This window comes from Bombyx mandarina, chromosome 24 (genome assembly GCF_030267445.1).
Source record: "Bombyx mandarina strain Sakado chromosome 24, ASM3026744v2".
NCBI lineage: Eukaryota > Metazoa > Arthropoda > Insecta > Lepidoptera > Bombycidae > Bombyx > Bombyx mandarina.
In genome coordinates this window covers 5,442,196-5,469,306 of record NC_143230.1, presented here as the reverse complement: position 1 = coordinate 5,469,306, position 27,111 = coordinate 5,442,196, and the positions used below count along the sequence as shown (strand labels likewise).

At 37.2% G+C, this 27,111-nt stretch overlaps 1 protein-coding gene across 2 annotated transcripts in view; it reads left to right on the top strand.

Moving 5' to 3' along the window:
- GEFmeso (Guanine nucleotide exchange factor in mesoderm) overlaps nt 1-27,111 on the top strand; it is a 141,107-nt gene that overhangs the window by 49,086 nt on the left and 64,910 nt on the right. Inside the window, exon 1 of one of the 2 annotated variants that reach the window (XM_028179419.2) lies at nt 19,697-20,019. The exons of the other annotated variant lie outside the window; for it this stretch is intronic. The gene's annotated coding sequence lies outside the window, so the exon portion shown is untranslated. Of the gene's footprint in view, nt 1-19,696; nt 20,020-27,111 lie in introns of those variants that run through there. 2 annotated transcript variants of the gene reach the window in all.

Sequence of the window (27,111 nt, the reverse complement as noted above, 5' to 3'; positions counted from 1 at the left end):
TTAAAAAAATATTAGAATATATAAAAGATTAGAATGTATGGTATGACACCTTTGCCTTTCCTGTTGGAAAATTAAATAACTGCTTATGACTGTATATATTTGGATCGTAGAATATAATTACTAAAAAACCAATGGCAGAATACAAATAGGTGCATTATAAATACGCTTTTATTAGTTTGTTATATGTGTATGTAACGAAGCGAATGTAAGAGCTTGAATGTCCTTTGCCTGTTTAGATGAGGTAAGGTACCTATCCCTTTAATTTGTACGTGACATTGACACCATCACCGAGAATGTCGACATGTTGCCAGTTAAAAAAACAACATAGATTAAAGTTTGTCTCCAAAAAACGAAAATATCCTATCTGATTTTTTTTATACAAAATCACTTTCATTACGCTTCTTCAATCCAGCGTGTGATCGATGTAAAAAATAAAGTATTACTTTCACCGAAGTTTGACATTAATGTACGTGAATGACGTAACTGTCTTGGCTTCTCAATTGAGCGGTCAGCGCCAATGGAGTACTTTTTTTTTTCATTAGGCACTGGAGGCGATGAACGAATGATACGACGCGATCGAAGTAAGGGTCGAATTAATTATAATTAACCGATTGAATTCATGTTTGATGTCTCGATTTATTAATATTCTGATCTGATATTAAGTGATTCAATGTAGCTTTGTCACATTTATTATTATAGTTTATTTTTGTTTATCAGCCGCTTTTAAATTTTTTTTGTCTTCTTAAGTTTAGTAGCTAATTGAGAATGTTAAACTGCATTTAGTCATCGGGTTACAATATATATTTTAATTTAAATTAAAATATACATTTCATTATTATCAAAAAAAAAAAATGGAAATATCGAGAATCATTCATTAGACAACCCTTTTAGGACAAACTTACCGAAATTTTGCCGAAAACGTTGCCATCATTAAAATTTTTCTACTATACTGGTTATTTTGGATTTACGTTATTCAAACGACTACATGGACTAAACATATAAATCGTAATCTCTCGAGCGACTGGCAGCATTAACAAAAAAAAAACCATATGCAATAATATACTCATTAAACGTAATGCGCGTAACACAGTCGACACCTTTCACTGTAACGGAATGGAAAGCTTCACGTAAGCTCCGCCCCAGCTTCTGATTGAATATATATATATTATAATACACTTTGCTGAACTCATTTTTACTTCTGAAGACGAAGATTGATTTGTAGAAATATTGAGGTTGATACTACCTGATGTTACCCGTAGTGGTTGCCATAAACAAAAATATATTTGACAAATAACGAGAATTGGATTAGGAATTCCTCAAAATGAATTTTCATTCATACAAGATTTATTGTCATTACATTATTACGGATGTTTCGAATATTGTACAGTTTTCGTGGGCGCTAACGACTAAGCTATTAATCATCGACACATCAAATACATGCTAACTACCCTTTATTTTTCTACTAAAATCTCAATCTCAATCAATCTCGTGATTTTTATATTTTCACAAACAAAAACTAGAAGAAAATTCTATATTAACAGGAAACAATTAAATGTGAGCCAATGTAAACGGCTGTCCCAGATATAGCTCTTGATAAGAGAGCTTGATAAGAGATATTACGCCATGCAAACAAGAAAGTGGGGTAAACATATATAGTGAATCTAAAATCAGACATAAACTGAAGTTTCATACTTTTTTTCGATAGACAACAGCATTTTTGATCCGGTCACTGTCCTCGCCGAGCCCGTTGCTTGCGACGAAGGGCTCGACAAGTAAATTAACCCACAGACAGCCCACTGAGTTTCTCGCCGGATTTTCTCAGTGGCTTGCGTTTCCGATCCGGTGGTAGATTCTGCGGAGCACTGCTCTTGCTAGGGCCAATATTAGCATACTCCGTTTTGAACCCTGTGAGCTCACCTACATGTCAAGTAGAAGCTGATATAGCCTCTCAAGGCCATCAGCATAGGTAGGAAGAAAAGAAAAAAAAACTGCCCCTGTTAAGGCAAATATGAATAACGAAACTATCAAAAACGCACAATTTACGCGCTTAAGTTATACCACAAAACCACATATAATTGAGAGCAGGGTCTCCTGCAGTTAGGTACAAGACGTTCTCAATAAAAATTTATATGACTTAAAATGATGGTATAGATAGTTTGTTTTTTTGTTTTTAACACTCCGGTTTGAGCCTCGTGAGCTCATCTACATGTCAAGGAGAAGCTGAAATAGCCTTTCAAGGCTATCAGCATGGGTAAAAAAAAAGTTGTATCCTGATCCCTGATCTTCTCGTCCTAAGGTATCTTTAGAATTTATGAGGCCTTCCATGAGAAATCTACACAGGCATTTACATCGAATTTCATCAATTTCGTAATAAAGAAAGACAGTCTACAAAATGGTTTTTAGTTACCAGTTTTTCAAGCACTGGTGACTTTGAAAAGCTACTGGTGGTGGGGCGTGTTCTGAGCTCGTACGGGTATGCACCACCACTCTGTTTAAATCTGCAGTGAAACAGTGGTGCCTTTTGGTATGAATGGTGGAGCAGCCGTTGTACAATAAAGCTGAGACTTTTTTTTTATTGCATATATGTTATTATTATTTTTGTAGGCAGACGAGCATACAGACCACCGATGGTGAGTGGTTACCACCGTCCATGGACTTCAGAAATGCCAGGGGTAGAGCCAAGCCGCTGCCTACCGTTAAGTACTCTCCATAAACCTCGTTTGAAGAAGGACATGTCATAGCGCTCGGGAAACATCGTAGAGCGGAGCTCATTCCATAACCGGATGGTACGTGGCAAAAAAGACCTCTGGAAACGCACTGTCGATGAACGCAGCGGTTCCAGATAATATGGATGAACTCTGCTTCGATGGCGGGGGTTGCGATGATAAAAAAGAGATGAGGAGATCATCTCAAACAATTCCTTAGAGCACTCCCCATGGAACATATGGTACTATGAACTTTTTGTACCATATGGTACCAAATATGGTACAAAAAGAGGGAACCGAAGTTCCTCCGCAGACCCAGAGGTTCCAAACTTACTAGAACTCGTGTCTAAACTCGGGCTCTAACCGCTAAAGACCATGCGAGCTTGGTGACTAGGTGAGCTCGTCCATCCATCTAAGCAATAAATAGAAAATAAGCACTATTTTTTACTACGAAAAAATTTTGTGGCCATTAACAATCAACACCGTCTACCTTAAGACGTAAAGTTCTTAGGTCATGGATTTAAATTAAAAAAAAAACATCTTCAAACGAGGTTTCAAAAGAGACTACTGACGAGCAACGGGTTGTTTCAACGATAAACGCGCGCGTCCATATGATTTAGTATAGCACTTGTTGGGAAAAATTTAAATTCAATTAACTTGCGTCATTACGTATGAACAAAATTAGAATTTAAATTTGGGAGGATAAGGTATAATATTTATCGTCCCCCTTTTCGGCTTTCAGAACTCTGGTAAACTGCAGTGCGTTATTACTCTTTGTTATCGGATGCCAATCGTTTTTATTTGTTAGTTAAATTAGTACCTTGCCAAGAGAAACGTTCACAAGATCCATCATTTTGAATACACTAAGGCGCAACATACGACACGGGCGTATTGAATGACTACAATTCACACAAAATGTCTTTAGGTCGAGATAAGTTGAATACGCCACTGTTTAATATAACAGCGCTAAAATCATAAGCTTTATTTGGATTTAACGCGTTCGAGTAAAAAGCTCTTTCAATTTAAGTTAATTGGAAAGCTTCATTCATGAAACGCATAACTTATACGACTTCGCAATGATTAAGTACACGCTATAACTCTTGGGACCGCCCATGTTGTCCAATAACGGTAATTGACGTTGGGAACGTTTCATATTTTTATGACTGGCAACACATTACATACATAGTCTGTGCCGACGCGTACTAGTTCTGCTCAGACAGACGATTCATGTTTTTTTTTTCTGTATTGGCCTGTAACACAGCATGAAAGTGTTCTTAATCATAATACAAGATTAAAAAGTAGATTCACGAATTAATCTTACGGCTATTGTCATAATTGACAACGCTTCGAATACTTATCTTTACAGTTATCACTTTAGGCACGGGAAAAAGTTTTTGTTAAAATATATATTTTTTAATACGTTAAGAGTCCTGTCTCGTTTTTTCTTGCCTGTAAATAAATATACGTACAATGAAAATGTAAATTTTTTTTAAACAAATTAAAGCAGTATTTTACTTTTCTTCTTCTAATTATCCGAGTTTTAGTTAAAGTAATCAAATATCGAGGAATAACACTTCAGTTTTAATAAGCGCGAGATTCACCCTTAAAATAGGTTTAATTAAGAGATAAGGAGTATGCGTTTTTTCATTTCTTTTTTTCTACCTATGCTGAAAGCCTTGGGAGGCTATACCAGTGTTACCCTAGCATGTAGGTGAGCTCTCGGGGCTCAAACCGGAGGCGTTGCTAACACTGGCCCCAGCAAGAGCAGTGCTTCGCAGAATCTACCGCCGGATCGGAAACGCGACCCACTGAGAACATCCGGCGAGAAACTCAGTGGGATTTTCATTTCTAGACACAGAGCACGGTATTTTGGACGGTAAAGCTTTTTTTTCTTTGTTTATTCATTCGTAGCCTAAAGGGATATTCCAACTACGCCAGGACGGGTAGGTGAGTTCACGTGTTCAACCTGAGATAATTTTCTAACACTAGTCCTAGCCAGAGCAGTGCTTCGCGAACCGCGACCCGCTGAGAAGATCCGGCGAGAAACTCAGTGGGTTATTGACGCCAAATTACATAATTTCGTGTTACATGATTGTGACTTTTTGACGGCTATGACATCAGAACCTTAATGGAAAAATTCACAGCGTACAATAAACATTAAAGTTTTACAATAAAGTACCATCATTATCTTTGTGCAACAAAAAATTACAATGCAAACAAATCAGTCGAACACACGTTCGATAAATTAGTCATTATGTGTATTCCCTACACGTGATTATAGTACCGACGTTGCAATAACCAGAACTGTATGAATATTAAACGCCTGTTTCTATGGGATGATACGGATTTCACTGTTGTACAAAAGTCTCTAAATCTACGTTCAAGGTTTCGAAACGCGAAAGCGAATTACTTGGTTTAATAATGTTACGCTGGTAAGAGTAACGCCATCTATCGCCGAATAATCGAACAAATATCGAAGGATGTAGTAGTATCTAGAGCGCTTGTGAAGTCCAACGCCATCTATTGTCAGGTTGCGACAACACACGATGCTAGAATTTTGTGGAATATTCTCGACGATTCTAGGGATTTCGTATCGACTATAAAAGCGTTGCAGAGATGGCACGCAGTCAGTAATCGAAACTACTCGAAGCGAAACAGCGAATGGATCACCTGAAGCGAAGCGGAAGAAGCGAATTGAGAATTTTAAAGTGTTTGTTGAGTGTTTTAAGTGTTCTAAGTTACATATTAGCATACAGTGTTAGCTTGTAATTCGGTAGAATTTTATTTATCTCGAACCCCAACGCGTAACAATAATAATAAACGTTTAGATCAAGCTTAAACTACAAAAAAAATAATGAATAAGAAAAGTTAAATATCAAAGCTTTGAAAAGGTTACCGTATCAGTGATGACGTAACATCACCATCATAGATAATAAACATAAATTAGTTATAGATAAGTACTTACTTTACTGGTGGTAGGACCTCTTATGAGTCCGTGTGGGTAGGTACCACCACCCTGCCTATTTCTGCCGTGAAGCAGTAATGCGTTTCGGTTTGAAAGGTGGGGTAGCCGTTGTAACTATACTGAGATCTTAGAACTTATATCTCAAGGTGGGTGGTGCATTTACGTTGTAGATGTCCATGGGCTCCAGTAACCACTTAACACCAAGTGGGCTGTGAGCTCGCCCGCCCATCTAAGCAACAAAAATGTTTACAGGCTTCGGCCACTAGATGGCTTCGCTTCGATGAGGTCCTCAAAAGGTGACAATTAGTCATATTACCTATCCTATGTTTTATTTTCATTTAGTTATTTTCATTTAGTTGTACAATAATTAAATGCCTTAACTTTAACAACATACAAGTTTAAGGACATCCGCTAAAAGATGTCGCTAGTTTCCGAAAAAAATTTTTTGTCTTAAAGTACCTCAGTTTCAGGGCTCTGGTCACCATAACGTAAAAATAACGTAGCGTGGTATGGGTCGTCTTGTGTAACATTAAATACAATTTAAAAATAAATCGATTGCCATAGTAAAAAACACGTCAGTGTAATACAGAAATACTAAATACGTAATTTCGTTGACATACTTCAACATATTAGTTTGTTTTACTGTGATTAATTAAAAAAAAGAAAACACTGAATCGTTTTCATCAAATATCTTTGAGTTTTACTTTTATTTTTTATGGTTGAGTTATAACTGGTGGCTTGGAGGCCTTTCTAGTTTCACTAGGAGAGGTGGGCGAGCAAAGGCTCAGCCAGGAGGGGTGGGATTTGACAACAGCCGCCCGAGCGCCTCCGAAGAAGACCTAACAACTCAAGAGCAGCTACTTAGCGAATTAATCTACTACCGGATCGCGCCCTACTGAGAAGATCCCGCGAGAAACTCAGCGGGCTGATGCATGGATTAGGTTGCACGTCGAACTCTTTGTCGAGTTTGACGAGTGGCGAACTTAATGCCTAAGGCATGCGTAAATATTACACGAATATAATTAACTAGCGATCCCGGCGAACTTTGTGCCGCCTTAGAGGCAATAAATGAGCAGACTTTTGATCAAGGTCAATTTTTTATTTGGATAATTAATGTAAATTACAAAAGCAAGTATTTTAATGATTCTTTTTTGTCCATGTATTTTAGTTATTATTATTGTATTTTCTTGTCTTCTTCAGTCCTTTCACTTGCAAAGTTTCGAATCCTAGTTGCATTACGGTTTCGTCGGGAAAGATTTGATCGTATTAGTCGCGGCATGGCTTTCTTAATGATTACCTATCTCGGCACAATAAGCTAATCAAAACTCGAAATAAACACATCGACCGGTCAACTTCAAAATTCTACTATATTTAACCATAAACTACATTACGTTTAGCTGTCAGTTGCGTTTTGTTATTCCATATCTGTTGCGTTTTGTTATACCACATTTTATGTCACATCCCACAGAAACGTGATAAAAAGTATCCTATGTCCTTCTCCTGATCCTAAGCTATCTCCCCACCAATTTTCAGCCAAATCAGTTCAGCCGTTCTTGAGTTATAAATAGTCTAACTAACACGACTTTCTTTTATATATATAGATAAATAAATATATGTGAGACGCAGTTCGGAATATGTAGCTTTTCATTGGAGTCGCTTAAACATTTTAAAATATTCATGTTACTCATCCGACATTTTTGTACGCAGGTACTGACTGACTCATCTTAATGCCATACCGCAAGTTCTATTGATATTTATACTTCATTTATATTACTGGTGACAGGACGTATGTATTTTTACTTTTGGTAGGACATCTATTTCTGTCGTGAAGCAGTAATGCGTTTCGGTTTGAAGGGTGGGGCAGCCGCTGTAACTATACTGAGACCTTAGAACTCATATCTCAAGGTGGGTGGCGCATTTACGTTATAGATGTCGATGGGCTCCAGTAACCACTTAACACCAGATGGGCTGTGAGCTCGTCCATCCATCTAAGCAATAAAAAAAAAATACAACTTTAACTTAACTTTTACGCTATCGAGAACGTTAAGAAACTCGCCCTAAGTTTTTTTTTTTTTGTTGTAGGCAGACGAGCATACGGCCCACCTGATGGTGAGTGGTTACCGTCGCCCATGGACTTCAGCAATGCCAGGGGCAGAGCCAAGCCGTTGCCTACCGTTTAATTAAGCACACCGAGCGTCCTGTTAAAACAACAAACCGGTTAAAATACTTTTGAAAAACTTCTATAAATGACTATTAATACTATACTTTACTACTACTAGGAAATTACTATAAATATTACTGTAACTATACTTTACTATACGGTTTTTGGTGTCGATAAATGTTGTCTGATGAGTATAATAATTAGTTGTTTTTTGTTAAAACATAATATATCTATCTTCTATCTATATAGATAAAAATGAATTGCTGTTTGTTAGTCTCGCTAGAACTGGAGAACGGCTGGACCGATTTGGGTAATTTTGGTCTTGAATCATTTGTGAAAATCCAGAGAAGGTTTAAAAGGTAGATAAATATGAAAATGCTCGGAATTAAATAAAAATAACAATTTTGTTTATCCTTTAATGTGTCCTCCGTCGCCGCGTCGTACGGATTCCTTTTGTTTGTATTAAGTTTATTTTATACAAAAGTTTGGGTCTTTTATTTATCGATTGAGGCACTACGGAGTCTGTCGGGTCAGCTGGTTAATAATAAAAGTCAAATAAGAACCGACGGAAGACTGAAGATTTCTTTTTTTTTTCTATTGCTTAGATGGGTGGACGAGCTCACAGTCCACCTGGTGTTACTGGAGCCCATATACATCTAGAACGTAAATGCGCCACCCACCTTGAGATATAAGTTGTAAGGTCTCAGTATAGTTACAACGGCTGCCCCACCCTTCAAACCGAAACGCATTACTGCTTCGCGGCAGAAATAGGCAGGGTGGTGGTACCTACCCGTGCGGACTCACAAGAGGTCCTACCACCAGTAGAAATACTAGTAATAATAATAGTATTACATATTAATATAAAAATATACAGTTGCGTTTCAATAATCCTGCTCGAAGGTACATCCCGAAATACAATATGGACCAACGGAGCAGGTGTATTTAGAGCGGAACCACGGGCGGCCGTCGCGTTCCTATATTTACATCCACTACGGAGATAACTTGTACATTTCTCAAATAAATCTATTAATAACTTAAACGTTGTCGTGGCCTGATAGATAAGACGCTGTAGTCGTAACGAGCGAATGTGCCGGCGTTCGAATCCCGCAGGCAGGTACAATTTTTTTTGTTTTTTTTTTTCCAGCTATGAGCAAACTGTGCGACAATGACACAGCAGTAGCTCTATCAAATCAAACAATATAAAAAAAAGAGTTTTACGTTGGCTGGCTCACATAAAACCTCCTTGGAAATGCTGTAGTTGGCATTACATGGTAGCCATACCTTAGTGGTTTTACGATGCTCACCAAATACGATCAAATTCGAAGTCGCGAATCGCAACTCTCAAAACAACATTGTCTCCTGCGTCCCTGTTTATTACCTTTACATATCAACAGAGTATTTTTAGACTAGATTCTAATGAAATTACGGGTCACCGTCCTCGTCGAACCCGTCGCTTGCGACGAAGGGCTCGACGAGCGAATTAACCCATAGACACAGCCCACTGAGTTTCTCGCCGGATCTTCTCAGTGGGTCGCGTTTCCGATCTGGTGGTAGATTCTGCGAAGCACTGCTCTTGCTAGGGCCAGTGTTAGCAACATTCCGGTTTGAGCCCCGTGAGCTCACCTACACACGTTAGGGTGATGCTGAAATAGCCTCTCAAGGCTATCAGCATAGGCAAGAAAAAAAAAGAACGAAAATAAAACCTAACATTATTTTATGAGCACACGATATCCGGCTCATATCTGATGGCCTACTTACGATATTACCCATATGTTCAACGTAAAGAATCGCGGCGCCATCGCTACGTCGAACTTCGATTCGATTTAATTAATATCTTCCATAATCTTAAATTAGCTTTACGAACGAGGCGTCATCGGTAAATGAGGGTAATAATAATAATAAAAAAAACACGCTATTCTTCATGTTTTACTACTGCCCACAAAATACAGATTATATTAACACGAATTTATTTAAAGTATTTTTATTTTAATTTCACGTTATAGTCGTCTCTTCCGATTTTTTATATTCAGTTATCAATATGATGAAGCACGATAGTTACATTAAAATTGTCTAATGGCTTTTACTATTGGCTTCGTATGCACACGAGAAAATGGCCTGTCAGGTCGTCTTTGGCCATGAACGCAATAGATCCAAGCGGTTCTTTATAATAATCTTTGAATACAGAGTCCTACATAAGTCGCGCACGCCACGGGAACTTCGTAAGAGAATCGATACCAGTCCAAAAAAAAGGTCCAAGCTGTTACCTTTTTTTTTCTACCTAACTTGATCGTCTTGAGAGACCATGTCAGCGTAACCGAGCGAGTAGGTGAGCTCACGGGGCTCAAACCGGGAGTGTTGCTAACACTGGCCCTAGCAAAAGCAGTGCTTCGCAGAATCTACCACCGGATCGGAAACGCGACCCACTGAGAAGATCCGGCGAGAAACTCAGTGGGCTGTGTCTGTGGGTCCTGTTTGTTACCTTTTTTTTATTTCCCTTGTTAGCAGACGAGCACACGGCCCACCTAATGGTGAGTGGTTACCGTCGCCCATGGACTTAAGCAATGCCAGGGGCAGAGCCAAGCCGCTGCCTACCGCTTAATAATCTCCACAAGCCTCGTTTGAAGAAGGACATGTCATAGCGCTCGGGAAACACCGTGGAGGGGAACTCATTCCATAGCCGGATGGTAAGTGGCAAAAAAGACCACTGGAAACGCACTGTGGATGACCGCAGTGACCCTAGGTAGTATGGATGATCTTTACTCCGGTGGCGAGCGGTGCGATGGTAAAAACTAGATGACGGTATCATCTCGAACAATTCCTCAGAGCACTCGCCATGGAACATAAAATATTAGTGCTTAACTATTATTTTTCATATAAAATCCAATAATACTCTTATTTTTAAACACCAAAAACAACAAGAGGTCATGTCGGGATAGCTTAGTGCATATTCTATGATCAGCTCGGCGGTTAGTTTGACCCCGAATTACGTCACTTGTAATGAAGTTGCATCCATGAATTTCGTGATGTTTGCGCCTGAATCTATATACTATGTGTATAAGAGTCAATGGTCCTATGTTAGTATGTTTCTTCTTTATGGCTGGATTGATTCCTGTGAATTTGAAATTAAATCAAAGATTGACCCGCAGAGCGGGTCCTAATTGAATAATATGTAGTATTGAATAACCAAAAATAACTGATTTTCTACTTAATACCAGACAGAAAGCACATTATATTGATAAATCTATTAAGACTCACTTGGTAGGAAAAGGACAAAAGATAGTTTGATACAACAGAGGATAGAACCCAGAAATTTATTAGTTGATTATTTCTTTAGTACGCGTACATTCTATGTTTATAATTAACCAGGCAATTTATAAACACAACGTCGGTCAAAAGCTAAATTCCCATTATAATTTTTCGTGATGTATAGACGAATAAATTGAGAAGAAAACAATAATAGGGAGTTGGTGTCAAGATAAACTAGACATTGTTATAATAAAAATAAAAGCTTTAGCGCCGGCCATAATTTGAACGTGACAAGTCACGCTAACAACTATTTAAAAAAAGTCTTGGTATACGCAGAAGATTATTCTCTTGGTATGTGAACAAAAACAGAGCACGGAGCAACTATTTCTAAGTTCACTAAATTAAAATAGTATTTAATATACGAATAATTCGTGACGATTTTTTTTAAGGACTTCATTTCTTTGTTTTTTTTTCTGAATTCAAACCTTGTGCGTCTGTGCAGTGTCGATGACCTTTTGACAGATACTTCTTCAATAAATTAAGTAGGTACTCGAGATGAAACGTCCTAGAATCATATCCGGCCTCTTGGGAAGCCATAAAACCGTTTCAGGGTACCTACATTGAATGTATTTAATATATGGGACATGACAGTTACTTGCGATTTGTTATAAAATGACAGTAAAATGCTTGTAATATTGTCCTAATTGTCTTATGGACATCGGCCATTTATAGGAAATATAATGTAATCATTAAAATTGGAAATCATTCGTTCAAAAGTAACATCACCGTTAATACTAGTATAGCTTTAATGTAGTGTGCCTAATGCTTTTTTGATTGATTCTATTTTTTATGCTTAAGTATACAAAATTAGCATTCTGCACTCCTTCTCTATATTCTCTATAAGTGTGGGAAATTTCATACTCCTCCGTCCGCGCAATTTTCGTAAAAAGGGGTACAGAGTTTTTGCTTCACGTATTAATATATAGATTATTGTTTTATTGATGAATAAATAAATGAATTGAATTGAATATTGGGAAGAACTATTGCACATTTATTTATATACAAACTACAAAACTCGGAACAAAGCTTCTTTTTCTACACGTCCCTAAAACATGAAGAAGTTTCATTGCAACGCTATTTAGATTCGCCAAACTTTTTTTTTTGCTTCATCGTTTGCAAAAATCGTAAAACATTCCAAACGTCCGAAATACGATGAGGACAATAAAAAACCGCGCGATTAAGCCGTGTATAATTAGTTTTCATTATTCAATGAAGTAGCCCATTGAGATACAAAATCAGGCCGATCCTTGAGTATCGTCTGTGCGCACTGCACGTAATGTGTCCGGCACACGTGCGCGTCGCAGGATATCATGACTGCTCCTTTATTTCATGTTCCCCTGGTACTTTAGTGATGGACGCAACGCGCATCGATTTTTAATTAGTTCGATATTTATTAGTTTGTTTTGCATCCAAATTATTTTTAGTGTACACAAGGATATTATATTCTTTTTAATCTTATAGTCCATTTTTGAAGTGAAACTTCTTTAGAATCGTTGTGATTTCAAACTCGATGAAACGAAATGAAACGAAACGAAAAAATCAGTGTGCCGCGATTGGCTTGCCGAAGCGGCTCCGAGCGGCGCCGACAAATCACGAAGCGCTCCATGCGGTTGCGCATCCCCGACTAGTTCAATGTGTTTTTCACGTCCGTGCAGGCTGTCGTGGCTCTCGGAGCGCCCTGAGATACTTTTATTTCTATTTAATTTGTTATTAACAGATGTCGCTGCGCGTAAATTCGACAATTCCTGAATCGCGGTGACGAGTTGTTACACAGTTGATAGACGTTCTCGTATTACTCTTGCTAAATCTTACTTACCTGGCGTAGGGATACCGTGATCATGCACACACACACATTTATTTTGTATATTTGATGTATGACGTATATTAATTAGTTTAATTACTTCGTTGTTTGTTCATTCATGACAAATATAGGTCAAATTCTCATATAACTAGTTTCAGTCTAACTTATTATTATTTGTTAGATTTCTATAGCGGCACATTTCGTTTCATTAAAATTGAAAACGTTGTAATGTTTTCCGTGTAAGGTTAAAATGTGATTTTATCATTTTTCAATATTGTTACACTCTGGGGTTCGGGATAAATAAAAAAATCTACAGAAGTGTAAATTAAAACTGTATTAGCACTTAAAACACTTCACAAACACTTTAAAATTCTCATTTCGCTTCTTCCGCTTTGCTTCAGGTGATCCGTTCGCTGTTTCGCTTCGAGTAGTTCCGATTATTAACTGACTGCATGCCATCTCTGCAACGCTTTTATAGTCGATACGATATCCCTAGATTTATTGAGTGCATTCTGGGCAAGTCGAGTACCTTCGATGTGTGCTTTCACTATACGATAATAGATGGCGTTGTACTCCTCGAGCGTTCTAGGTGTTACTAGATCCTTCGATATTCGTTGGGCTATTCGGCGATAGATGGCGTTACTCTTACTGGCGTAACAATAATATGTTCTTTTTTAATCTTCTTTCGCTCAATCTGCGGGGATCATGAATGAAGTTGTGAGAAAATCCTGCAATTGTTTTTATCGGTAAATAGATATGTTTTCATGTCCAATGTAGCAGAATATACAGGTATGCAAATCTGGTCCCTTCTGGCGTGATTCCAAGAAACAATGTCTCTTGAAATGCATTTGTAAGTACATTGTAACATAGCTTTTATTAGCTTCATCTGTATCAAACTATATAACAGAATTTTTGGACTTAATCTTCACCATCTCCAAAAAGTTCGATCAACTTGAAAATTAGACCAATGGCGTTATAATAATTTTATTCCCTATCCCAATCAAGAATTAAAAAAATCACTAATTACTTTGTTTTACTATTAAAACGTGTTTTCCTTTAATTATTTTTATGTAATCTGACCATAGGAAAAACAAAGTACGTACTCTTTGAAAAACATTCAGAGCAGCACACTCTGCAATTGCATTAACTTGAGGCTACTGATGTAACTTAATTTCCCGCCTTATTTAGTTTAATTTCCCGCCTAATTACCTATGCTCTGTTTAATTCCTACAATGATCGTTGGTAGCGCGTGTTGTATGCTTCTGTAGGCTGGTATCCTGCTTACTCCTGCAACGTAGCCAAAACGCGTTCCATATTAAAGCAACAGCCATTTTTAACACTAACTCAAAACCAAGTATTGTTTCAAAGTGGATGGTTCGGCTGATCTTGGCTAGGTTCCTCTTGAAACTCTAGATTATCTATTCATCTACGTTAAATAGATCCCATAGACACAGTCCACTGAGTTTCTCGCCGAATTTTCTTAATGGGTCCCGATTCCGATCCGGTGGTAGATTCTGCGAAGCACTGCTCTTGTTAAGGTTAGTACTAGCAAACTCTTAGGTTGAGATCTTGAGCTCACCTACTCGTCCTGGCGTAGCTGGAATATCCTCTTAGGCTGCTAGCGAATAGATACAGAATAGAACAAAATATACATATATATATATATACTAGCGACCCGCCCTCGCTTCGCTTCGGGATCATTAAATTTTATTATTGATAGCTGAGTCCCGCGATGTTACCGTGACGTGACCGGGTGACGCCGCGGGGCGAAGCTAGTCTAAATAAAGTAGCCTAAGTTACTCCTTATATCATCAGCTATCTATCAGTGAAAGTCTCGTCAAAATCGGTTCAGCCGTTCCAGAGATTAGTCGGAATAAACAGACAGACAGACAGACAAAGATGGTAAAAAATGTTATTTTGGCGTATGTACCGTATATATCCATATGAATAGTAGAAAGCGGTTATTTCAATAATACAAACAGACACTACAATTTTATTTATATGTATAGATATACAAAATATACAAATATAGAAAAAAAACGTTAAATGAATAGATCATTTTATTCAGAAGCGCTTCTAAAAATGTCCTTCATTTTAAAACTTGTTTCAATATTATTTTCTTAACAACAGCATCTCCATGAAGAGAACTGTAATTAAGTTATTTGTCTGTCACGAACATCTTCGAGTTATCTCTCTGCATCGATAATTAGTAACACGCGAAGCTTATTTAATTTTAATAATTGTTATGTTTAATCGTACTCCTTTTCAGAAACAAACTCCTATTCAAACAATTGTGTAATTTAATATTAATTTTCTTTAATTTACTATCACGTATTTCGAAAACGTTATTCCGAACATTACTCTGATTACAATATACGGCTTGATGTAAGCAATGAAAATCTATACACATAAATAAAATTTGAGTGTCTGTTTGTAATATTGAAATAACCGCTTTTTACTACATGCATATGAATATATATACGGTACATACACCAAAATATATTTTTTTTACAATTTTTGTCTGTCTGTCTGTCTGTTTGTTCCGGCTAATCTCTGGAACGGCTGGACCGATTTTGATGAGACTTTCACTAATAGATAGATGATGATATAAGGAGTAATTTACCCTACTTTTTTTAGACTAGCTTTACCCCGCGGCGTCACCCGCAGTTATTGTCGTACCGCGCGCAACATGGCGGGCTACGCCTATTTCAATAATAAATGTTTCCGAAGCGAAGTGACGGCTAGTCGCTAGCATTTAATAAAACTCTTTTGTATTTACTATCACTATTCGTTAATTTGATTTAAAAAATAATTAAAAATATTGGTTGTCTGAAAAGTCGGTTTACGGACAATAGATTTGCACGATAACATCAGTAGCAGAACTATTCGAACTGCTCATTTTGACGTCACCCGAGAAGAGAGATAAATGTGTCACAAGTCAACGCTTGAGCTGATCGTGCCTCTCTATCGTTTGTTCCGCGCTCTCGCTTGCACGCTCAGACTCGGGCGGAACGTGACACTTTTTCGTGAGTGCAGCTTTTCGTGAGTAGATGGATTTATAAGATGTTATTACGTCAAAAAAGACGTTTAGTGTCGTGGGACACCGGATAGGAACGAAGTTCGAAGAACGAAGTTATTATAAAAATATTAATTTTAAGTTCTATTCGAGGTATAAAGAAAATAAAACTGGAGGTTTCGCAACAACCCACGGTCATTCGACAACGTGTGGACTTATTGTGGTACACTTCATTAACGGTTGCTTGCATAAGAGTTAGTGTATTGCGCAAACGAACGCTCTGAGATCGTGGTCAATGAATGATAAAAAAATATGTTATTTTTTGTACGTTATTACAAAGTTAAGTCGTACACTGTGTGCATTACTAATTTATATGTTATTACAAAGTTAAGTCGTACAGTGTGTGCATTACTAATAAAAATATTACGTTACGGACGATTTTTCCCGGTTAGGGTACCCCTCCCCATCGTCCTGTAAGGAAGTTCGTTCCAAAAAAAAAGCGTTTATAATTAGTAATATTGCCTCTGAAATCACTGAACAACGAAGCAGTTTGTCATTCACAATCCATGACGAATACACAATCAAAACACACGGATGGTTAGATTAAGTGACCGTTTTCATTTAGCGTATAGACGCGAGACGTTTAAAATTGAACTCCCAAAAAAAATTTTCTCAGCGTTATTTTTTTACGAATAACCGTTATCGACCCAAATTTATCGATAGTCGATGATTTTTAACCGAGCTCAACCAAACTACGCCACGCCGTGCGATATGTAGCGGGTTCAATGAACAGAGCGAGAGAGCGTTTTGTTAAATGCACTTGTACGATGTATATAAGATGAAAGAAACATAATTTGTTTTTAGGGCGTTTAGTTTCGTCAATTGCCGCGGATTTCAAAGTTAAAGTTTTTTTTGTTGTTGCCGAATTAGCATTTATACCATGATTGTTGTAACTAGAAATAGCGAAGATCCGCAGTAAGTCCGCAGCTAATTATAGCTAATTATAAAGTACTAGCTGACCCGGCAGACTTCTTAGTGCCTCAATCGATAAATAAAAGACCAAAATTTTTGTATAAAATAAACTTAACACAAACAAAAGGAATCCGAGGGGGGACACATCAAAGGAAAAACAAAATTGTTATTTTTATTTAATTTCGAGAATTTTCATTTATCTAGCTTTTAAACCTTCTCTGGACTTCCACAAATAATTCAAGACCAAAATTATCCAAATCGAACCAGCCGTTCTCGAGTTTTAGCGAGACTAACGAACAGCAATTCATTTTTATATATATAAAATGTTATAATATATAGACTATAATATTTTAAAGTTGCCTTTGGTATGAATGTACTAATCTAAGGAGCTTCCAATTGCTAAAGTTTCATACCATAGCTCTTCCAGATTTAAAGGGTCCATATATATCTATGTCATCAATCATTAATTGATTCATGTCCCACGAATTCTTCTACGGATTGAACCATCAATACGGCCTTTCGTCAAATGACCTCCAGTAATTCTGCCTTAGTCTAATGAATCAAAACAAAAAGATTCAACGCGCGTAGGAGGACTATTCGTCTAACGGACCTTCAAGGCGGCCTCGTGTGGATACAATTAGGCACTTACTCACCACCTTTGTTAACCGAATTTTAAATATTACAAAACATTTAAACCTGTGTGCTTAGTGCGAGTTTTTTAACGTACTCGATAGCGTAAAAGTTAGCTCATATTTGTATGCAGTGGGATCGTTTGCGTACGTTTGCCGCTAGGGGCGCTGTTCCAATTGCATACAAAAATGGCTTAACTTTTACGCTATCGAGAACGTTAAGGAACTCGCACTAAGCACACCGAGCTCGAATTTCGCACTCTTCAAGTCGGGACATGAGTTTACTTGGCGGTAGACGTGGAATGTCGTAGAATATACCTTTTCCCTACCTATTTGATGGTAGCCTAAGGGTTTACTCCAGGTACGGTCACAGATAGGCGAGCACACGGGCTCAACTTGAGAGAATATGCTAACACTAGCCCTAGCAAGAGCATTGCTTCGGTGAATTTACCACCGGATCGGAATCGCGACCCACTGAGAAGATCTGGCAAGGAACTCAGTGTGCTGTGTCTATGGGCTTGTAGGACAAATTAGTTTATTTTTTTATCAATCACCCAATTAAGCTATGTTCTACGTAGTTGCGTACTATAGTGGCGTTTTAGTAAAAGTTAACTCAAATTTGTTCCAAAAAAACAAATTAGGATGCTTTAACCGAAAAAGATACGATTATTTTTGAACACCTTAATAAAGTATTTAAAGAAAATCCTTAATCACAATAAACAAAAACCTCTTCACCACCACCGTACTATGAAGTGGAAACGCATTTTTAATAGACCTTTCCTCCTATCTAATCTCTGGTAGCATCGATGGACTATTCTTGCCGCGCGCGCTTTGGTAGGTGAGCTCACGCGGCTCAACCTGAAAGCAATTGCTAAAACTAGCCCTAGCAAGAGCCATTGCTTCGCTGAATCTACCACCGGATTGGAAACGCAAAAAAAAAACTCTGTTGGTTCTGTAAATAAGTGTATACGTGGTTGTACGTCGAAGAAAAACTTAGAATAATAATTCTCATGAGGAACGGAATGTAAAACACTTCACACAAATATTTCCTATATTCACGTGTAAGTATGTAAACGTTACGTCATCAATAACAATGACTCAGACAGAACTCCCAAGTAGTTCTCTTTGTAGGTTTTAATTATTATTTTTTTGTTATTTATTTATAAAAATGTTAATGATTTCTGTTTAACAATTCCTTTGCCTTATTTTGTCTCTTTGTTTTCAAACGTCATAATGCACATACGTCATAATTATCGAACTTTTTTAAAAGATTTTGTTAGGATTTGTTTTTGAATTTACCCGTCAGGAAATAGGGTCAAAATTGTAAGGTCAATCAACCGTGTGGCCTAATTAGACGGAATTAATAATGGCACACTTTTGTGCTTGTACGGTGTTATGTTCGTAACTTAATACTAAAAACATACGCCTCGTATCTAGAACCTTCTCTTTCGGTTTTCTTTGCTCACTCGATGAAAAAAAAAATAGATGACATTGATTGAATCTTAGATCTGAGTTTAATGGTGGTAGGGCATGCTGTGAACCCGCACTGGTAGGTACCACCACCCTGCCTATTTCTGCCGTGAAGCAGTGATGCGTTTCGGTTTGAAGGGTGGGGCAGCCGTTGTATTGTAAAAAACTGAGACCTTAGAACTCATGTCTCGAGGTGGGCGGCCGCATTTACGTTGTAGATGTCTATGGGCTCCGGTAACCACTTAACACCATGAGGGTCGTGAGCTCGTTCACCCATATAAGCAATAAAAAAAAGTACAAGCTATTTTTCTAAACGTCTACCTGACAAATGTTTATAAGGCTAGGAACGTGGGAAAAAATGTTAAAGTATATTTATTTAAGTTTACACTTTGTTCTTTCATTCATAAAATGTTTATAAGCTGATAGTATTAAAATCACTTGCAATTTTTCAACCTTAACGCGATGATGTAAAGTTCAATACTGCAAATCAAGTTGTCTAGTTTCAAAGGTAAACAATATTATTTTATCTTTTAACGTATTGAAAATAAAGGCGCGTATTGCTTGTGCTTTTTGTAACCTAAATTTATTGAGCCGGGCAAGTGTACGCTACTTTAGTCTTTATTAATATCAGTTTTATAGACTATAATAGCATGCTTGTTTTCCTGTGAACCTAATTAATTAATTTTTTGTTTGGCTCTTAAGTCTTGAATGATAGAATTGGAAATCGTTTGACTATAACTTTAAGTTGATAGTAGGAATATCGTGGCATTTAATTGGTATTATTTCGCCTTGTTTAGTGAATCATCGTTTGTAACGCGGTAGAGACGTGTGTTGTTCTTTTGTATTTTTGTTTTATTTTTTTTAAGTATTATAAACTTCGCGTGTGTTCGGTTGTAAAGTTTAAAAAATATGTTGATACTTGGTTGCGATTTATTGGTGATCATATCATTCCAAATAGTGACTGCGGTTTTGAAGTGAATAGTGAGTCAGACAGGTGGGTTTTTGTGTTTGAATTAAAAGCTGTTTATCCCCATTCATATTTTAATAGAAGTTAACCTATAAAATATAAAAGTCGTGTTATAAAAATGTTATATACGGAATCCCTGTTTTGGAGATGCATAAGTAGTACGATTTAGAATACATCGCCTAATGACATAGACATTAAGAATAAAAATAGAATTATTATCACACCGACTCATACGTTGGGACTGTGGATGGTTGAATACTTTTAAATTAAATTTAATATATAAAAATATTAACTATACAGAAAATATTTTTGCCAAATCGATTCCTTTTTTTTGCAGATAGTCTTAATTTTTTTTAAGGTCTGCATTTTGTTCTCTAAAGCCAAATCTGTATTTATATTTATAAATTGATACGAAACTTGGATTAGAGTAGAGTGAAATGAAGCTGATAAATCTTTAATTGATTATGGGATGAGATGGAATGAATTGTGATGAAATGAAAAACTGTCCGAAAAGAAAGAATATTCTGGAAGCTTAATAGGTTTTTGGAAGAGCCTAAACTATCCATTTATTATTTGTCATTTTCACACATTTGTACACTTTCATAGATACTAAGCGGTTAATAAGCCACCATTTTTACCGAGACGTTTAACTCTGCAGTTTTCATGTACCTAATAACTATGTTTTTCATGTCTTTGTTGCTTTTATTAGAATTGTGTGCTTTTGTGTGTTTATTTGTTCAATTTACTTACTAGCGCCGGTTACCATAATTATTTCTGCAAAACCTTCGGTCGATTTGGGAAGAAATGTCTTAGGCATTAAGTCCGTCAAGGTACCTATACAAAATCATAGTGTTGTTAATAAATAGATTTATTAACAAATTAAACAAATTCATTATGTTGCGAATTTAAACGATTCTTATAGTTTTGTTCATCGAAAGTAGCACAAGGCATTGCTGCAATATTGCCAGTGCGTTAATTAAAAAAAAACAACATTATTCAATCATTTTACTAACCTGTCAAAAGATGACAAGTGATTTTTTTTTTTAAATATTTCCTTCTGTGTTGGCATACGTTTCTGAAACTAACTACACTTAAAATGAATATATGTCTATCTTAATACTCTTCAAGGGAGGGCTGCTCGACTATCTTTATCAGGTACGGGTATGCGAAATATCCTTCCTATTTTTAACTCGCTTTTATTAGCTTAAGTATGCATATGAGGTCGTCAGCGCAAAAGTGGCCTAAGTATACCATAGTTAGTATGGAGATAATGAGGTTCGAATTTACCTTTACAATATTTCGTTGGCAAAAAAATACGCGCTAAAATGATGTTTACAATGGCATCTATTGTCTATGGATGAAACTAGGGATAGGCCGATTATGCATCAAAATTTATTATGTTTTAAATAAATTGCAATACTTAAGCACGAATACGAATTGTGGGTTAGGCCACTTTTGCGTTGACGGCCTTTTATGTCATTGTCACATATTATTGTCACGTATTGGTCTTAGAACGTTATTTTCAACGACTAAAAAACGTCAGATTAGCTTGAAAACTTGTTCATGCGTCAAGGACCGACAACAATACAATAATTTTATAACTGCTTTAATACCCTGATCGGTATTAACAGGATTAAAACAAGATCAAATTAATTGGCTGTTTAATCGTTTTTTTTAATAGTTTAGAAACTATTGGTTATCGTAGACGCTTCATTTGTTTAACGTATGGAGGGTAGAGGTAAGAGTAGAGGTAACAGAGAACCGTCTCTGTCTGTGAAAAGTGTCCGTTAAAATCTGCTCCGAAAAAATAAGGGTACAGTAGCCACCGGGTATATAAAAAAAAGGCGCTTAAAGTTATTAGAATAAGATAGAGAAATAAAAAAGAATGAAAGAACTGTAAGCACTACAAATACACAAAAAGTATTTTATTTAAAGCTGATAAGAAAATGCAATCGATTTTTTTATATATTTTTTTTGACGGCGCTTACTAAGGACTGTTAGGGTAATGATTGCACACGTTTGCTGTATAAGCTAGACATGCCTTTGCCTATGACCATCCAAACTAACGGCAAGTAAGCCGAGTTAACTCCTTTATTTCGGACGTCGGTAATGAAAAAGCGAAATTAAACTTTGTTAGCAGTTTTATTTGTGTCTGCGATAAGCGATAACCGAAGGAAATGTTAAATCTTATATATATTTACGAATACGCGTTCTGAGGTGACGTCACTAACGGAAGTTTTTATTAAATATAAAACTTACGTGATTTGTTTACTGCCAGTCTTCAAGGACACAGCGCGTTTGAGACGGTAGTCTCGTCTATGAAATATGGGAGCGTCTACTCAGTACACGCATACTTAACAATCGAGTCGTAAGACGTCGTGGCCTAAAGGATAAGACGTCTTGTGCATTCGTGTTGAGCGATGCACCGGTGTTCGAATCCCAGGCGGGTACCAATTTTTCTAATGAGATACGTATTCAACAAATATTCACGATTGACTTCTACAGTGAAGGAATAACATCGTGTAATAAAAATCAAACCCGCAAAATTATAATTTGCGTAATTGCTGGTGGTAAGACCTCTTGTGAGTCCGCACGGATAGGTACGACCACCTTGCCTATTTCTGCCGTGAAGCAGTAATGCGTTTCGGTTTGAAGGGCGGGGCAGCCGTTGTAACTATACTGAGACCTTAGAACTTATATCTCAAGGTGAGTGGCGCATTTACGTTGTAGATGTCTATGGACTCCAGTAATCACTGAACACCAGGTGGGCTGTGAGCTCGTCCACCCATTTACGCAAAAAAAAAAAGTTTTTTTTTTATAAAGCTACCCTCGTATTGTGTTCTCGGATGAAATCATTTCTCTGCGCTATAACATGTCCTTCTTCAAACGTGATCTGAAAATAGCCTTCAGCGGCAGATATGGGCTTGATAGGGTCCGTGGCCTTGCTGATGCCCACGAGCTACGCTAATCAAATTACCTTGAAATTTATGTTTATTAACAAAATTGTGAGCGGTAGTAATAATTACGTGAATATATATTTGTGTAAACATATTACGCCAAACGGGTCTTGAACTGGTTCACTAAGCAATAAGTGCAGAGTGCCCTAAGAATCTCTTCATTGCTTAGTAGAATAAGGAATCTGGAAAAGATAATAATAATTTAGAAGTCATCGTGGCCTAAAGGATAAGACGTCCGGTGCATTCGTATCGAGCGATGCACTGGTGTTCGAATGTCGCTGGCGGGTACCAATTTTTCTAATGAAATACGTACTCAACAAATGTTCACGATTGACTTCCACGGTGAAGGAATAACATCGTGCAATAAAAATCAAACCCGCAAAATTATCATTTGCGTAATTACTGGTGGTAGGACCTCTTGTAAGTCCGCACGGGTAGGTACCACCGCCCTGCTTATTTCTGCCGTGAAGCAGTAATGCGTTTCGGTTTGAAGGGTGGGGCAGCCGTTGTGACTATACTGAGACCTTAGAACTATATCTCAAGGTGTGTGGCGCATTTACGTTGTAGATGTCTATGGGCTCCAGTAACCACTTAACACCAGGTGGGCTGTGAGCTCGTCCACACATCTAAGCAATAAAAAAAAAAAAAAAAAAAAAAAAATTAAAACGCCATGTGTATTCTTAAGCAAAGTATACATGAATTTATTTGCAACAATTGTTTGATGGTTTGCACCTATGTATAAGGTTTCTTTAGCCTTCTAACTACTAATGTGTGTTACGTACAATTCGATACTATTAACACTTATTAACTAGTGCACTATGTGTTACGGGATATATAATTGACTAGCTGTATCCGTCCGCTTCGCTGGGCATTTAAAATTAACATTATTATTTCTCATCCCCACAAAGATTCTCATCATTAACGCTCCCACAATTGACGTAGGGAGTCCAACACTCATATAAATATTAGGCTATACATTAACTACACATATTTTCTATATGGATACCAAGTTTCAAGTCAATCGGATGCATAGTTCAGTAGTTATAACGGAACATCCGTAAAATCACTGTAGATTTATATATAAATATAGATTTAGCGGTAATGTTTGTAAAGATCTGTTTGTTGTATTATTTTCAAAGGGCATAATGTTACTTCACCGACCACCCAATAAGCGCTCAAAGGTTGATTGCGCCAGACAATAGCTGATAGGCGAAGGGAAGTCATGTTCTTCCTTGTCCGTTACATAATCTGTGCTTGTGATGGGATTATGACATCGTTTGTTTGGTCTGTGGCCGACGGAACGTCCCTAAGTGACTTATGACATTCGATTTGAATGGTTTCCGTTACTTTTATGTATCTATTAGCACAATTAAGGAGTTTTTGGCGGGAACGTGAGGACCGAAATCGTGTGGATTGATTCCTTTAAATTTATTTATAGTTTCTTCAGGGTTAACTATGTAGCTTCTGTGGTTTATTAAGTGTTTAGCATCTGTGAAAGTGCTCATTTGTGAAAAAAACGAACACTTGTGTTCTTTCAAAATGTCCACCAAAAAAGTCTTAGTAAACAACCACCATTTTTTTTTTTATTGCTTAGATGGGAGGAAGAGCTCCCAGCCCACCTGGTGCTAAGTAGTTACTGGAGCCCATAGATATCTATGAATGAATGCAATATGGTCTCATACTGAGACCAGCATTTGCATTGCATTCATTTAATTTCATACTAATTCATTAAAGTCACAAATTAACCAACTTGTCATATCATTTTTCATATCGTAACATAATGTTAAAAAATATAAGTCTTGGCTTAAAGGTCCAGGCAACCAGGACGCTACATCTTTAAAAAATCTTTAAGAAAATATTGCGTTAATAATACCCTAAGTAGGTTTTCGCGTTTTCACCGGTAAACACTGCAGTAATGACCGTATTTGCGCAGCAGTAGTTGCCACAGAACAGAATATATTTGACAGATGCCTGAATAGCGCTAACAATATTTTGACCGGTCATCGTCACAAGCGTCAAACCCTTCGTCACAAGCGACGGGTCCGACGAGTACATTAACCCACAGAGAGAGAGAGAGAGAGAGAGAATACACTTTATTGCACACCAACACAATTTACATTAAAAAAAAAAAACAGTCAAAAAGCACATATGTACAATAGGCGGTCTTATCGCTAAAAGCGATCTCTTCCAGACAACCGTTTAATTTACAGAAATTCTGTAAAATATAAAAAATATAGCAGGTATGTTGCGGTGTACCATATACAATACATTATTATAGAAAATATATACATATAATAAACAGATATATATATACCGTTTACATAATATAATATATACCAATATACATACTTACATACAATACATACTAATATACTTACACACACATAATAAATCAACAGTATGGAAATTATAAATGATAATGATGCAACAAACAGCACTAAGCAGATAAGTAGTGTTCCTTCACCATTCTTTTAAAACAGTTTAAAGTTGGACACTTCTCACTGCATCCGGCAGAGCATTCCACAATCGAACCGCCTGGACGGTGAAAGAATTGTCAAAGAATGATGATGAATGCACCGGCATTTTCAGTCTCAGGTTATCCGATGATCTCAGAGAAAAATTATGCGTATCACCTAGGAACTCCAAACGTTCTTTGAGATATGTAGGGGTATGGGGGTTAAAGAGAGTACAGTATAGTAATGAAAGGACATGAGTATTGCGGCGAAGGCGAATTGGTAACCACTTGAGCTTAGTGCGAAATTCAGATATCTATACTAATATTATAAGGAGGAAAGATTTGTTTGTTTGTTTGTTTCGAATAGGCTCCGAAACTACTGGACCGATTTGAAAAATTCTTTTTCCATTAGAAGCCGACATTGTCCCTGATGAACATAGGCTACTTTATTTTATTTTATTATTAATTTTTTTTGTTTGTTTCAAGTGTGTTTTATTGTTTCCGAAGCGAAGCGAGGGCGGGTCGCTAGTATGATCATATTTCCGTAACCCAAATATGAATCTTATGCAGAAATTTTGTAGCCGCTCAAGTTTATCAAGTTGTGTTTCGGTTAGATCCGGATAGCTGGAATCAGCGTAGTCAAGAATTGGAAGAAGTAAAGACTGTGCAAGCGCAGCAGCGCACACACACAGCCCAGTGGGTCGCGAATCCGATCCGGTGGTAGATTCTGCGAAGCACTGTCCTTGCTAGTGCCAGCGTAAGCACATTCTCTCAGGTTGAGCCCGTGAACTCACCCACTCGTCCGCGCTTAGCTAGAATAGCCTCTTAGGCTGCCAGCCAATAGGTATGCGAAAAAACGTATTACCAGTATTGTAGAGCCATTAAATGTTTAAAATTAGGAAAATATATCGTAATGAAAAAAACTTCTTCGGCTATTTGAATAGAGTAAACTTACTTGAAGCTCAGTTAAGAACATCGAACTGTTGATGGTAATACCAAATAAAACGGACCTTTAATTAGGGAGATAAATGTCGCGTGTTAAACAAAATGTCCCTTGGGGAGTGCTCTGAGGAATTATTTGAGATGACACCATCATCTCGTTTTTACTATCGCACCGCCCGCCACCGGAGTAGAGTTCAACTTGGAGCCACTGCGTTCATCCACAGTGCGTTTCCAGAGATTTTTATTTGCCACGTACCATCCGGCTATGGAATGAGCTCCCCTCCACGGTGTTTCCCGAGCGCTATGACATGTCCTTCTTCGAACGAGACTTGTGGGGAGTATTAAGCGGTAGGCAGCGGCTTGACTCTGCCCCTGGCATTGCTGTAGTCCATGAGCGACGGTAACCACTTACCATCAGGTGGGCCGTAAGCTCGTCTGCCTGCTCGGGCAATAAAAAAGGAAAAAAAAAGCTTAAACCAAATAGCTTTTATCTATATATTAATACGTGAAGCAAAAGCTTTGTATCCCTTTTTACGAAAATTGCGCGGACGGAGGAGTATGAAATTTTCCACACTTATAGAGAATATAGAGAAGAAGTGCACAATGCTAATATTTTTTTTAAATAATGCATATAAGATACATTAAATCAATAAAGAAAACATTACACACACTACATACCATGTATTTGACGCACACACGCATGCATACTATTTATTGTCAAACTTTTGTTCTTGACGTCTGTTGTCAAATTAATAATACATTAAA